This window comes from Fringilla coelebs, assembly GCF_963513975.1.
Source record: "Fringilla coelebs genome assembly, chromosome: 7".
Lineage (NCBI taxonomy): Eukaryota > Metazoa > Chordata > Aves > Passeriformes > Fringillidae > Fringilla > Fringilla coelebs.
In genome coordinates, this window is record NC_140035.1 from 36891506 (window position 1) to 36905704 (window position 14199).

Consider the following 14199-nt stretch of genomic DNA (forward strand, 5'->3'; position numbering starts at 1 on the left):
TCATGCAATTTGTCCTTCTAGTGTTCCAGGGGGTGGAATGAGATGAGCTTTAAGGTCCCTTCCAGCCCAATCCATTCTGTGATTCTACATTCGACTTCTGTTTTTAACAGAAAAACCCGAGATGCTCAGTGACCTTCCAACAAACCAATAAACTGACATTTAAAACTCCAAGTGTAAATCTACAAACCCTACCTAGAACAACTAAAAGCGAACAAAAGAAGAAGCACACAGCAGAATTTGTGAACACCTTCCACTGGAGGGGTTGCTCCAAGCCTCAGGCATCCTTCACCTCCATGCTGAAGCTTTACCTCCATCCCAGTCTCCATGCTGGAGTGGGAAAAGAAGAGAGCAGGAGCCAAGGGAGGCCAAGCAGGCAGTGAACAATGCAGAGTGGTAGAGCAGCAACATTCCTGTGCCACCACTGCTGATGCCACTCCAGAGCTCTTGGGGGCAGGACACCAGCACCATTCAGAGAGGCTGGAGGAGAAATTACCAATGCAAAGAAGCAATTTTGGCCAAAGAGCAACCCTTGAAGCAAACCTGATTTTAGAAGTTCCAGTCCATGCCAAGAGCTCAGGGATGGGGTTTCCCTGGCAACCAGGATCTCCAAGCACACATATGTGTTACACAGGAAAGGTTTGCTGCTCCCTGGAGCTTCTGTCCAGCATCACCCAGCTCACCAGACCCCTTCTCCAAGCATGTCTGAGAACTGATCCTGCCCTGCACTTATCCCCAGCCCATGCAGGTCCTTCCACACTCCAGGCAGAGAGATGCTGCCTCTCCTAATCTCCTTTCTTTACTCTCTGTGGTTTCAAATTCCTACCATGTTTCAGGCAAACTTTTTCAGACCTCCAGAACTGCTCTGGACCACCACTGATGCCGTGCCTCCAGCACAGGGAAGTCTGACAGCAGTCTGACAGCATGAATGCATCAGCTCCAGGGGTGTTCCTGAGCTCTGCAGACCCAGAGCTCCAGGAGGGATCAGCTGGAACCAGCTCCAGGCACCAAGAAGGAGCTCCAGAGGTACCTGAGTGTAGCTTCCAGCCAGGAATCAATCATGGTGCTTTCTGCTTGGAGACACCAGCACCTCCATAGCCAACATCTCTGGGGACTGCTGGGGCACTTTCTCAGAGACCCTCAAGATTCCTGATGTTACTGAGAGCGTCACCTGGTTTTTATTCTCACTTCCTGTCTCCTTCAGAGTCTTTGGTCAATATTTTCCCTCCTCCCTCTCACCTGTTTAGTACAGATTTTGCTTCTCACAGCAGCACAAGTTTCCATTTGAGCTCTGTCCCTCCAGTTCTGTTTTCCATCCCACTGTCATTCTTTCCCCTCTTCTCTTATCTCCAGAGCCCCTTGTGCTTGTCTGCCTTCACCTGCTGCAGAAAACAGGGAGCTTGGAATCCCTGTGCTGCACAAACAGGCAAGAAACCTCTTGCATCAGAACACCACATCAACATTAAAAAGTGTCACTTAATTGGAGCTAAGTGTGACTTAATCTGTATCAGGAATTACTCAGAGCAATCACTATGCTGCATGATTACAGCACCAACAACAGTGATTGTGTACATATGATTTCTCAGCTACAAATACAGTATTGCCATGAATTCCCAACTCACAGCAGCATTTGCTGTGCAAAGGGCAAATTCATGATATGTTCCCAAGTAGTTCCTTGCCTTGCATCAGCTTAAGCAAACACAAAATGTCAATTCTCGGAATGCTGGGCACACTTCAGCACCGGAGGGATGGACATCTCTCCTGCCACAGCAGGAAGGGGTTGTGCAGCTCACCTGCCTGACACAGCACAGAAAATCTGAAAATCTGTATTCTTCAGGAGATCTGGCTGACACAAAAAGTCAATATACACATATAATTCCAGATCTTCAGACTCAGACTTGAGTATTTGTTTGACATGAAACAGACCAACCATACATATCTCTGCATTTATTCAGTTTGCATCCTGAAGAAGAGTTTTCACCCAGTTTGCTCAAGGCTCAGCTTTTAGTCAAGGATTTCCAGTGCATCTCTCCCTCCACCTAAAATTGTTTTGTTTTTAACTTGGCCATGAAAGAAGCCTGTACAATTTTGATTCCTACAGTGATGATACCTGCCACCTTAAACAATCCCTGCTCTTCAGTTCTCCTCCATTCCAATGTATTGCTCACTTCAGACAGCAAAATTTCTAAACAATTCAACCACTTTGGTAATTTTAGTTGATTTTTCTTTCCGATACCTCCCGCACTTGAAGATTTCTTAATTTCCCTCCCCCCAAAATACTCACAGAGAAGAAAGCCTTAGATGTTAATCTGGCTCCTTGATTTGTAGCAGTTCTGCACTTCTCTACCCAACCATTTAAATGCTGTCATTCATAATAGGGTGATATACTGTACTATAAACCCTTTCGCAAATGGTACGTCTTGGTATTTTTCTTTTGTGACAAAGACTCATATTAGTTATAAAGAGGAAAGAAATGGACTCAGAGCTCAGATCTACCTACATATCTCACTGCTCAACAGCCTCTCCCCTTCTTTAAAAGAAAATCCACACCCTCTTCCTTAAAGAAAACCGAAATCACTAAGCTTTTATTTTTCCTGGTAGAGAACGTTCCGTGGTCTGACAGCCCCCGGAGTTCAGCAGCTTCCTCCTGTAGTATTAATCCTGGAACCACACAATCCCAGGCTGGTTTGGGTTAGAAGGGACCCTAAAGTCCCACCCTTGCATGGGCAGGGACACTTTGCACTGTCCCAGGTGGCTCCAAGCCCTGTCCAACCCAGCCTTGGGCACTTCCAGGGACCCCGGGCAGCCACAGTGTGTTTGAGGCCTCATGTCAGGTCCTGGCCTTGATTCCAGGGACAGGGAACCTGTCCCTGGGGTCGCTGGAGAAGTGTCTTGGTGACATACAGGTGCTTCTCCATCTAACCCACAGGTCTGACACCATCTCAACCTACAGCTCCTTCTCCACCTTCTTCACATCCTACACAGCCCAACCTACAGGTCCAACACTGCCCCAAACTGCAGGTCCCTCTCCGTGCAACTTTCCAAATCTGGGTAAAAGCAGCAGAAGTTTGGGTGGGTTTTAGCCCAGGTTCCATTCCAGGCCATTTTCCCACACTGCCCTTGCTTTCCTGGTTGTTTTAAACAAGGATGAAAATACACTTTTCAAGCAGACACATGGCACTGTGCCCAGAGCTGGGCAAAGTTTCGTCCCCTTCCAGCCAGCCCAGACCACACTCTGGCTTTAGGGCTTGTTTACACCCCCCCAGACCAGATCCAGCCCTCATGGCAGCTTTTAGCCAAACACATTTGGATAAACTCTCAATTAAGATGTAGTGATGCTGTATCAAAATATTTTACATCTGCTATGTTTGCTTCGTGCACTTAGTTGGAAATTCCATCAAAAAACCAATTGAGTTTTCCTGGCAGCTTTTAGTCTGTATAAAACCACTCTGTCTGCTCCTCACTGGAATAGCATCTGGTCAGGAAAACTAAACCCCAAAGTGTGTGTTTGCCTTACTTTTGTCTTCTCCCTAACAGTAGTAACAAAGCTCATTTCAAGCTTTACAGCTTAATGAAGTCTGTAAGTGAAATATACCCAGGTCATCTGATCATGACACTCATTCCCAATTTATCACCACGTGAAGGATCCTTTACAATAAACAAAACACTCAATTATAAGAGTTTTCTCCCTGTTTGAACTCATGCAAAATAAACTGAGATTTTGTTTGTAAGAATTGCACTTTAATTGTAGAATCCTTGAGAGGTTTGGGTTGGAAGGGACCTTAAAGACCATAGAAATTCCACCTTCCTGCCATGGGCAGGGATACCTTCCACTATCCCAGGTTGGTCCAAGCCCCCTCCAACCCTGCCTGGAACATTTCTAGGGATGGGGCACCCACAGCTTCTCTGGGCAACCTGTGCCAATCATTCCCTTTAAATTCAAAATATTCAAGTACCAACATCTGGCCTGGCTGCTGAGACTGTTCTAAAGATGTGCTGATAATTCGTGTAGTCACAGGATTATTTAAAATAAAAGCAGGCTTAGAGAAAACAGTATTTAAACCCAAGTGCAATGACTTCTGTACCTATTTCAAATATCCCAAGCAGTTATAGTCAGAGTACCCATGTTTCAAACACTCCCTGTTCTCCTCCAAGCAATATTCCTTTTTCATGCCATTTATTGGTTTTAATTTGCCATTCTCTCCTATGCTCTGGGAAGATATTTCCTCACATGTTACACACACTGAAGTGCCAAGGCTTTAAAATAAAAAACAAACACAAACCAGCAAAATAAAACAGGAAACTAGGGATGCTGGGCCAACATCCCCAATCCAGATTCACACACAATTACCACACAATTAAATGGGAGCAAAAGAATGATGAAAATACTCCGAATGCCCAAAGTTTGCTTTGTTCAAAAAATTAGGCTAAAGGGCTTTAACTGCGTGCTGTTCAGTTTACTCTTTTGATTGCTTTACCACTATGTAAATCAATTTGTTAATGTTCCTTACAAAATGCATGAGCCAGTTATACTGACAAACACACAAAGCTCATTCGTAATTAGCAGTTAATTAGTACGAAGGAACAGATGCTGTTAGAGTTTCAGCAGGCGAACAGGTTCTGTAAACAATGCTTATAAATCTAAATGAATTTATTAACCACAATGCAACTGTCAACGTTTTGCTGGCAACCATACAAATATGGTGGAATCCCCAAAACATCTTTACAACATATTAATAATCGTTGTGTCAACCCCAGTCTATCGGGCAGCCTCACTTGCTAACTGTCATAAGCTCCCTACTTAATCTTCTGGTGTCACTTCTCAGGACTAATTCCTCGTGCCCTGGGAGGAAGAGCTGCAGCCACCAAAGCCAGCCCAGATGTGCATGGATTCTCCTGGGAACAGAGGTGTTTTCCCACTGCCTCCCTGAGCGAGCCCATCGTGCTGGATGGCACCTGGCCCGGGCCGTGGGCACCCTGCTCATTTGGGGTTTTGCTCCAGGTGATACTTAAAAGGTCCCTTCCAACCCAACCCCTTCTGATTCCAGATCTCACCCACTGAAAACAAGTAAGGCCAGCTCTTCCTGCTCTCCTGGCTAACTTGGAGCTGTCCCCCATGCCAGCGCTGGGCTGCTGCAGGGAGTTCTGGCAGCTCAGAAGGGCTTTAGGTTGGAGATCAGGGAAAGGTTCTTCCCCCAGAGGGTGCTGGGCTCCTCAGGGAACTGCCAGAGCTCCAGGAGCATTTGCAAGCACTGCCAGGGATGCCCAGGGTGGGGTTGTTGGGGTGTCTGTGCAGGGCCAGGGGTTCTTCCTGCTCTCCTGGCTAATTTGGGGGTGCCCCCCCTGCCAGAGCTGGGCTGCTGCTGACACAAGGGATTGCTGCAGGGAGTTCTGGCAGCTCAGAAGGGCTTTAGGTTGGAGATCAGGGAAAGGCTCTTCCCCCAGAGGGTGCTGGGCACTGGCCAGGCTCCCCAGGGAACTGCCAGAGCTCCAGGAGCATTTGGACAGCACTGCCAGGGATGCCCAGGGTGGGGTTGTTGGGGTGTCTGTGCAGGGCCAGGGGCTGGATCCATGATCCCTGTGGGTCCCTTCCAGCTCTGGATATTCTGATTCTGTGGTTATAAACTCATGCACTCAGCACTGATACCACTGTTTTGTGAGGGTCTTTTGATTGCCTGGGTAGATGAAGGTGGCTGAAATAAAGAGACTGCATCTTGTGAAGCATTTTCTAAATGCAGCTACTGAGGCACCACCTCCAGTCACAGGCTTTTGGCCAGGGGCCAGTTCAGAGCCTCAGGGCAACAGTGAAGATCCCTCAGTGCCCTCACTGCTGTCACTCTGCATGTCACACTGACATGCCACCCAGATCTATTACACCATTTCAGCACTGGAAATTCCAATAAATTTTTTAAAGTCGTATTACAGCTTTTTTTAGTGACGTTCTCTTTTACACCTCCATTGCTTTTACCCATTCCCTCCTCCTCTGACACCTCTTCCCCATGTTCTGGCCCATGGACACTCCTGGATTTGCAATATCCAGTGCAGGATGAGAACATCCCAAATGCATTAAATCCTCCATAGTCTCATCAGAGAGACTGCTTGGCTTGCTTCCTGTAGGCTCCAGCCCTACTCACTGCAGTGGTAGTGGATCCAAAATCCTGGAATTTGGGGGAGCCTGTTCTCTGCTGGAATGCAGCACCAGGCACAAGGGGAGCATATTCATGGCAGAACCTCAGAAAAATACAAATACTCTCTCCCTTCTCTTATGGAAAACAGATCCTTGACTGGTTTAGCTAAAGAGCAGCACCTGCTCCTTTTACACATTAGGGATCTTCCCCCCCTTAAAAAAAATTGATATTTTAGGTAAGGAAAGCTCTTTCCCTACTATTTCTGCAGAGGCTGATGATCTCCTGGCACTCTCTTCCTGCCTGCTTCCATTCTCCTTCCACGGTCTCTCCAAGAATGCTCAACCTGATCAACACTCTATTCCAAACAAAAGCTGGAACGTCTCCTCTTGAATCTTCAGGATGAGCAAGAGCTACAATCACACCTGATGTGCCAGCTAGGAAATCATCAGCTGCTACTCAAACCCACGGGTTTGTCCCTGGCTCTTTCACAAAACATCAAAAGCATGACATTTGGACAGGATTGAAAATAAATAAATAAACAAACAAATAAATAAATAAATAGATAAGGAGGATGGAGTTTAACACTTCTTATTGGCAGCCATAAGCAATCTATGACCTCTTATGGCATTAACATATAAAACATTTAGGAAACACATTTATAGAACATGAAATTTCCCTCTGTTTTTGAAGTTGGTGATCCGGCTACTTTCCATCCTTGCCCTTCAAGGGCACTCTTCTCCTCTGCTCACTTTGAAGGCTGGGTCACACAAATAAATGGAATATTGTGTTTGAAATTGCGTGCCCCCTGCCCATATCAACCCTAATAAACATTTAAATACACACCTGGCTCCAGGTCACAGCCATAGGAAGTAAAAAAAAAAAGACAGAAATTAATTTCTCTGAGAAGTTCACTGACAATATTTCATTTCCATAAATGAAATTGACTTGGTCCTTAAGTGGACCTGTGGAACAGCTGTGGAGGGCTCACCTTGGTCTAAGAATGGCTGGGACTATTCCCGTGTGACAGTCCTGGGTATTCAAAGCATTTAGAGACAAAATAACAACATTTGATAAGATGTGAAACAGAAAACTCATGTTTTAGGGACTCTGAAAAATTAGGAGACTAATTACAAGAAACATATTAAAAATTCAATCTTGATAAGCCAAGGGACCAAACTCCAGCTCCTTCCTGCAACCCTCAGACATCGCAGGAAGGGAAACCAGCGAACTCCAGGAAGCAGGAGGGAGGGGATGGGAGGATCCAACGGGACAAATGGATGCATGAGGAAAAAGAGGAATTACCTCAATCAGAGAGGCTGAGGCTCGTGCCCAGCTCGGCCTGCTGTGGCCACAGGGCAGAAGGGGCCATGCCCTTGGACTGGAAACCACATCCTTGGGCAAGAGAAGGGTTTAACACCAGGAGCTCCCAGCTCCAGATGTCCAAGAGAGCTTTTTACTGCTATTTTATTGCAAATTCTAAGGACTACAGCTTTTCTTGGGATGGGATCTGCAACTCATCAACTGGAAAAACCCACAAAGCTGGCTTTCACAGTCAAATTAAACATTATTCCAGGCAGGTACATGGAGCTGAAGCCATTCTTCTGATGTAAGGGCACATTTGATCTAATTGGAAAAAATATTTCAAGTGCACTGGGAATAGTCACTGTTAACTGAATGCAACAACGAAAAAGGAAAAAAGAGCATGCAGACCCCAGGGAATTACCAAATCAATTAACAACTAATTCAGGAACTAATTTCTGTATTGCCTCTTAGCACAAAACTGTATCTTTAATTTCTCCTGCAATAAGCATCACCATGATAGTCCTAACACACTCTGACGCTTTAAATGAGTTTACAAGTATCTCTTTTTGATTGGCTATATAACATTATTTCTTCACAGTTCAATGCAACCATAGCCAAGTGCTCTGAAATATTTAATTATACTGGTAGCAACCAGTTAACAATTTACAGAACCACAGTGAGTACAAACATTTTATAACTGGTAATCAGCTAATTTAAAAAAAAAAAGCCAGCAAAATGTGTATGTTCTGATTATAAACAATTGCAGAGGAATTACACAGAAGATTTCAGCACTAAGAGTATTTGGCTCAAAACCATACCCTGGTGTTTGTACAAGCTGATCTGGAGACTGATTACTGTGATTAGACAGACGTGTGACAGAGGAAATTACACCTCACGCTGGAGATAAATAAATCAAACCATGTCATCTGCCAGTTCCTTGTAAATCACATCAGCTCTGACTTTGGCAAAGCTGCTCCTTGGAGACACCCAACCCTGGCTTGCAAACAACAGTTCACAAACCTACCTGAGCACCAGGAAGGAAACACACAACACAGGAGGAGTTTTGGAGAAGGAAAGCTGGAGAGAGACTTTTCACAAGGGCCTGGAGCACCAGGACGAGGGGGAGTGGATTCACATTGGCACAGGGCAGGGCTGGACGGGATATTGAGAAGAAATTTACCCTTGTGAGGGTGGTTAAGCCCTGGCACAGGGTACCCAGAGCAGCTGTGGCTGTCCCTGGATCCCTGGAAATGCCCAAGGCCAGGCTGGATGGGGCTTGGAGCAGCCTGGGACAGTGGGAATGTCCCTGCCCAGGGGTGGGACTGGCTGGGCTTTAAGATCCTCCCAAACCAAACCATTCTGGGCTTCTGTGTCTTGGAGCAGAAGCAGCAGCACAGGGGGCTGGCTCTGTGTGCAGTGGAACAGAGGGCTCAGTGCAGAAACACACAGCTGTAAGGAATGCAAACAAATCCTGGGCTCTGTGTCCCTCCACATGTTTGCTGCCATCTTCCTTCTGAAATGCTTTTGGCCCTTACCTGCATGAGCCACTTTTATTTCAAAACACAACCTGATGTTGAACTCAGCCAGAAGAGAGAAGCCATCAAATAAGCCCTGGCACCAGTGGCTGTAGCATCATCTGTCTGTCGTGCTCCTCTAGATGGTTTTTTTCACCCTGTCAAGTCAGATGAATTAAGCAGGAAGAGCTGCTAAGATCACTGCTTGTTTGTTCTCTCTTCTGGTGGACTCCAAGTAAACATTTGCAGCCAGGAAAGAGCAAAGAGCATTTGCTGCTTGTGAGGACAGCGAGTCTTGGATGTGACACTTGCCTGGAGCACTGGGGTGCTCTTGTGGGAGTGAGGATGACTAAGGACATCACTCTGACTGAGCAGATGTGGCAGATGATCCCTCCTCAGAAGCTATTTCCCAGACACTGCTGAAATGCTCCCACAGCTGGACAAACAGCTGTGGGTATTTTAAGGGAAAACAGGTTTCAGGTGGGATGATCTCACTGCTTCAATGGAAGGAGCAGGATAACGAGGGTGTTGTGCGCTATTCCATGCAAGATTTGTGTAACTGGTGCTTAAACATCCCAACTAGGGCTAAAGATGAACAGAAATGAGGTTAGGGAGTAACCTACTCAAAAATGAGGTTAGGAAATCAGTAGTGAGGCAGAGGAAGTAGAAAATCACTACTGAAACAGAGGCAACACTGACCTACACACCTGCAAGGAGCTGAGGAGAAGTGACAGGTTTTTTATGCCAGGTTTGACATTTGATGAGAGCATCCCTAAAGTTACCTTTGCTGAGTTTAATGATTTTTTAAAATAAAATTCAGATGTACATTGGGAAGTGGCAGTTTCTTTTATGCCCATCTTAAGAAAAACTGAAACTTGTACATCAAGGAACCAAACTCTTCTTCATGAATGGCAAATCAGTGATGCCACCCCCACACCTTGGCATAAAAAATATTTGCCATTTTTAGGTCAGAGTAAAGGAAAAAAAAAAAAGACAAAATACCTAATTTCATTGAGATTACTTTAATGTACTTAAATATGCCAAGCTGGCAGGCAAAGAAGGTCATTTGAAATATCACCTAAAAGTAAAGCCTGAATAAGATATTCCACTTTCTCAATTAATCCAGCCATTTGCAAACTGAGGGAAGGGAATGGATTCTGAAGTTCACCTTTGCAAGTCATGGATGGCAAATTTTTCACTGTGTCATCAATACAGCACTAACCATTAGAACATTTATTTCTAATCCAGGCTTCGAGTTTGCCGTCCCTAAATGATGCAGCAATTTGGGGGCACGAGAGGGGCAGCACCTCCCAGGGTAAGGCAAGGGTAGAGACAACGTGTCAGGCACTGATTTTGGCCAGGTTTTGGTAAAAGAGCAGTCAAGGTTATATGGCTGGAGCCTATAATGATGTGAGCATCTGTGATTCAGTGCAAAGGGCAAAGAGAAGAAGGGCTGAGAGCAGAAAGTCAAGGCCAGCTCTTATGTATTTATTTACACTCCAGTCTGGGGGGGGGATGGGGGCAGGACAGAGGAAAAAAATAATAAAAATTAAAAAAAAAAGAAAAAAAAAAAAAAAAAAAGAAAGAGCACACAGCTGCCATCCCAAAAACAGACCTCCCATCTGCCACCCACGATTTGCATGTCACCTTCTCCAGGCTCATTTGTACTTCATTAACTGCCATTGACTTAACAAGATTTATGCAAATGACACCATAGGAGCTCGCTAACTCCCACTGCAATCAAGTGATTATGTATGTACAATTCTCCACAGCAATGAAAAATTAATACATGACAAGCCCCCTCACCGCTGAGCTGAGCTTCTTGCTTTTATTTTTCTTGTTGTGTGCATTTTTTTAAAAAATTTGAATATGCCCTACTGATAAAGATTTCCCAAAACCACAAAAACCAAAGTAATTTTCCCAAAACGCTACAGAACCTCCCATCCTAGACAGTCAGTTCCTCAAAAGTGGGCAGCCCAATGTGTGCTTCAAAATATTCTTCACAATATTCACTCAGGCTACCAGGAACAAGATTTCTTTTCCAGAATAAATGGGTTTGAAAGGTGGTGTCTCCAATTTAAGAGTATTACTAGCAATGCTACAGAAAATAGCTTAAATATTCTTAGTTTAAGCACCTCTTTCTCAGAAGTACAGAACTTCCTGCGGATTTTAACTTGAAGCCAATACTGCTCAAGACTTTTTCTGACTCTGATTTGCACAAGATTATTAAATAGCACACAAGTGAAATTTTGTATAATTTTTTTAAAATTTCTGACATTCCCAGTTCTCAGCAGCTGGTAAAAGCCCAGGATGTAAGACATGCTGATGTGGCTGTGCGTGCACAAGGTGTTGGTACCTTCCCAAAATGTGTCTCACTTTAAGAGTACTTTGGCAGGAGCAAGCAGCCACCCTTTTAAAAACAAGCCTGCTTTTCATTGCCTACATTTTGGGTTCCTGCAGGGAGCAGGAAGGGTCATCAGGACAGTTTTATATGGCTTAGCCCAATAAAACCAAATTTAGCACTGCAGTGAAAAATCAGAGGGCACAGAGAATAAGAACATTAACTCTTTTTGACCAGGCTCCTCTGAGTTAAGGATAAAATCCTGAAGGAATGAGGTGTTTCCTTGGAAGGAAACAGGCTATTCACAATTTTATCTCCTTCATGGAACCTGGAACGGTTTGGGCTGGAATGGCCCTTACAGCCCATCTTATTCCAACACCCTGCCATGGGCAGGGACACCTCCCCCAAGACCAGGCTGCTCTATCCAAGCTCTCCCAAACTCTCAGGGATTTATTTCCCTTAAACCCACAGGGATTCAGGCACCAAGAACAGGAATGCAGGAGCAGGTTGCAACTCCTGCTTTCTTTTGACCAAAACCCACTGGCAGCTGTGCAGGTGGCCCAGAATGATCAGCAACTCTTCCATAGTGCTGGCACAGATTCCATTTTTTCCTCAAAACCAGAAATATTTCCAGCCTCCAAAGAACTTGTTTTGGCTGGAGTTTTCATTTGTTTGTGGGGTATGGTTTGGTCTTGTTGTTTGCTTGGTTTTTTTGGAAAAGCTTTTTTGTTGTTGGTTTTGTTTAGTTTTGTTCTCCCACAGCAATCCTGGGAATGCTGCAGCCTGAAACCAGATTTCTCTTTCTATTCCCAAGTATCCCAAGCAACAAGAGACAGGACAAGAAGAAACAGCCTCAAGTTGCACTAGGGAAGGTTCAGGTTGGCTGTTAGGAAAAATTTCTTCACAGAAAGGGTGGCACAGCTGCCCAGGGCAGTGGTGGAGTCCCCATGCCTGGAAGGATTTAAAATCCAAGAGGATGTGGTGCTTGGGGACATGGGGTAGTGGTGGCCTTGGCTGTGCTTGTTTCAACACTGGACTTGGTGATCTTAGAGGGCTTTTCCAACCTTAATGGCTCTGTGACTCCATTTGCCACAGAAAACATCATGATGGAAGGGGCTTCTCATCTTAAGAAGAACAGCAGCATGAGGATTTTTAGGTGGAGAAGTTCCCTTCCACATCTGTCTTATTCCCAGTTAAGGCATGAAATAAAAGGCACCAACTTTCCCAGCAGGAATTTCTGCTGCCTCAGAGAGCTCCTGCCACTGTCATATTTTGTGAAAAATCCCTTTGCCAGGATTTCTTCTCCTGGGAAGCTGAAAAGCCTCAGAGAGGAATGAAAACAAGAATTATCTGATTGCTGCTCCTGTGTTTGCTGCTTTGGAATGTGGCCTGGACATTGTTTATCCAATGTTTATCCATTGTTTATCCATGTGAATTGTTCTGACTCAATGGCCAATCACAGCCAGCTGTGTCAGACTCTGAGGAGTTCAACATTCTTGTTAAGCCTTCTGTATCCTTTCTCTTTCTTTAGTACAGTTTTAGTATAACATAACATAACATATAACATAACATAACATAACATAACATAACATAACATAACATATCAGCCTTCTGAGAACACGCAGTCAGATTCTCATCTCTCTCTTCATCCTGGGGACCTCACAAACTCAACAAGCTCCAAGGACCTGGCACCTGTCCAGCCCCCAAGAACATGGCTGTATCAGCAACTGAACCTACTGGAGCTACCTCTACTGACCAGACCTCCGAAATCTCTCCTCCTGACATCTGAGTGTGTTGTGAAATCCCACTGGGAGCAGCCACCCTGCAGCACTGCAAAAACCTCCCAAGCTCCCAGCCCAAAGCCCAAAGAACAGGATGGACCTGCTGAGGATGCACATCAAGGGTTTGTGGGTAATGGCTTGTATGTGGCAAAATGGAATTACCATAATTGGGATTAGTAACAAGGAGGACATGTTCCCAAAAGATTGGTCATATTTGGTACACAAGCAGGGCTGCAAGGAGAGGTTTTCCATACAGAAATTCCAGATATTGTAAGGGATACTTCCTTACAACACGTTGTGGCACAATCACACTCACAGTGTTTACCTTACAACACTCTTCCTACGAGTGTATTTTTAATCAAATCAATTCCATACAACAGCATTTTAGGAAAGAACAGTACGCATGCCTGGAATAAATACTGGCACATCTATTCCTCAGTTTTACATTCTCAGCTGCACTTTTGTTTAATTAGCATTACGCAAAAGGATTGCAGCCGGTCTAACCCGTCCTGTACCATACAAAAGCTGTAGGAAAATAAAATTGCAGTTTGCTTTAAATGCCTGGAATCTCCTCCCCTGAATGCAGAGCCAAATACTGAACTCCTCTGCTTTCAAACTGCTCTTCTGGATTGCAGCGTGCTTGATTAAAATTTGCCTACTAGAGATTCACACACGACAGCATTTTTGCTGCCTGATGGTCCCAAAGGGTCTTTTAGAATGACTTTAGGAAGAAGAATCACAGCTAATAGTTAAGGGTACAAAATCAACTCCTTCTGGCATCCAGAAACAGAGGCAAAACACGAAACACCCCAAAACATGTAAACCCAGCTCCACACAGGACATGCAGGGCTACCTGGCAGATAAGGGAAGATCAGGAGAGGCAAGTCAGCCTCTGGAGGGCAGGAAAGGCACCAAAACAACTGGAAAGAAAATAAGTGGAGAAGAAAGGGAGCTTATCTCTAGCCAGGCAACCCTCACACGTGAGTAAACACTCAAACACTGACAGAGAAACCGTGCGAGGAGCATTCCATGGGAATGTGGAGACCTCAACCACACGCATCCAGTGCCATTTCATTTGAGCAAGTAAATCATCTCACTGCCCAAATACTTCCCAGCCAACGCTGGCACTGCTTTTG

The 14199-nt window shown here is 45.0% G+C and overlaps 1 protein-coding gene across 7 annotated transcripts in view; it reads right to left on the reverse strand.

Annotated features, from left to right (window-relative positions):
• AGAP1 (ArfGAP with GTPase domain, ankyrin repeat and PH domain 1) overlaps positions 1-14199 on the reverse strand; it is a 315136-nt gene that overhangs the window by 146066 nt on the left and 154871 nt on the right. The gene's annotated exons all lie outside the window — the stretch shown is intronic.